The sequence below is a fragment of the Arachis stenosperma genome, chromosome 4 (assembly GCF_014773155.1).
Source record: "Arachis stenosperma cultivar V10309 chromosome 4, arast.V10309.gnm1.PFL2, whole genome shotgun sequence".
Taxonomy (NCBI): Eukaryota; Viridiplantae; Streptophyta; class Magnoliopsida; order Fabales; family Fabaceae; genus Arachis; species Arachis stenosperma.
In genome coordinates, this window is record NC_080380.1 from 20,051,132 (window position 1) to 20,052,950 (window position 1,819).

The window sequence follows — 1,819 nt, forward strand, 5'->3', positions numbered from 1 at the left end:
TTCCGGCATTAGCAATCTTAGGCTGTCAGTCAGGCGGACACTTTCGCATTAGCAATTTGGCACAAAGGCCCATTCAATCAAGCAATATGCTATCAATTAGGCAAACATTCTCGCATTAGCAATCTTAGGCTATCAGTTAGGCGGGCACTTCCGCATTAGCACTTTCATTCTCTTTCTCTTTATTATGCCACCACATCACCAATTGCATACACACACCTCCGCATCACCTACATTACTAAACGTACCTCCGCATCACCGCTTAATTACACATACCTCCGCATCACCAAATAATCAATCACTCTTACCTCCACATCACCACATAGGTATACTTTCAATCTTAGCATTAAAACCTTTAATTTCCATATATCCAAACCTCTTTAACGTTTAATTAAAGAAAAATTCAGTTTCTTAATAAAAGATCTCAAAACAAAATGTTTTTCTTCACAACTCGAAATCATAGCATAATTTATTCTTTTCTTAACAAATCGAAAACGAATAATATAGTTTTTAAACTCAACTTTCTTTTAAATAAAGCTTTAATAAGCTTTGGAGTTTTATAAAATTTCTGCAATATTTTCTCTAAAAATCCGAGCTTTGCCACCCTTTTAGAGTCCCTACCAAATCATTTTTAATTCTCGAAAACCCTTTTTGATAATTCAAACAAATCAAATTCAATACTGTAAATCCATTTTCAATTCTCAAAGGTCACTTTAAATAAATCAAACAACCCAGGTCCAATATTCAAAACATTTACAAATCTGAAATCTAACCAGTTCTAATATCAAAATTTTTCCAACTCTCTATTCATTACTAATAAATCAAATTTTTAATACAAAGACCTTTTTCTCAATATGAATAAATATGTAAACCAAATATTTTTCTAACATAGAGTCCTTTTTTTAAAATAAGCTTGTAAATCAGGTTTACAAAATAAAATAACTTTTTTGTATATTTTTACAAGAACTTGGCAGAACTTCTCCTTAAAATAAATTTCACCATGTTCACGGAGTCCCTCACTTTCATCATTCCTTAACTTATCTCAATCCATACACTATTCTCAATTCATACATCATTTTACCAAAATATACACATAATTTATTCACAGCTACAGTTTCGACAATTCTCATCACAACTAGCTATAAATCAAAATCTTTAGCTTTTTCAAACATTCAGGAAATTAAACACATATTCATCAAATTCAATTATTTTCACAGTCACAAATCCAACACAAATTCGTTATTCAATCAGTTCAGACAGTCATAAATTATTTACAGTTACTTATTAAGCTTTTGAGCATTCATGAATTAAAAATTTTAATTTAAAAATGAAACCCCCTACCTCCGTACGGAATCAAAATCAATGAAAACTCTGAAAATTTTTTTTGACCGAACTGTTGAATAGAAAAACGTCAGAAATCGTCTATACCTCTTAAAACTCCAATTGGCCGAATTTAAAGAAAAAAGGAACTATGTCACCATCAACTTTTATCAGACAAAAGTAATGCTAACGTGTAAAAAAAAATATGAACAATTTTATCATATTAGATTTTTTTATTGGAGTTACGAATTTCAAAAAATCGACGCCGAAAATCATGAAGGTGTCATGACTCTCCTTCAAGGACACTCGGTCTCTCACTTTCATTCCCTTTCCAAGTTTTAATTCAGTGATGATATTGAATATAATAAAAGGCATGATGGTGATTATTTGAGGATTTGTGGTGTTAACTGTCATGATAATATATATGTATAAAGGCATTAAAAGCCACGTTGCCAATTTATTCTTTCCTTTTGCCTTAATGGCTTTGGCCAAGTAAATGACT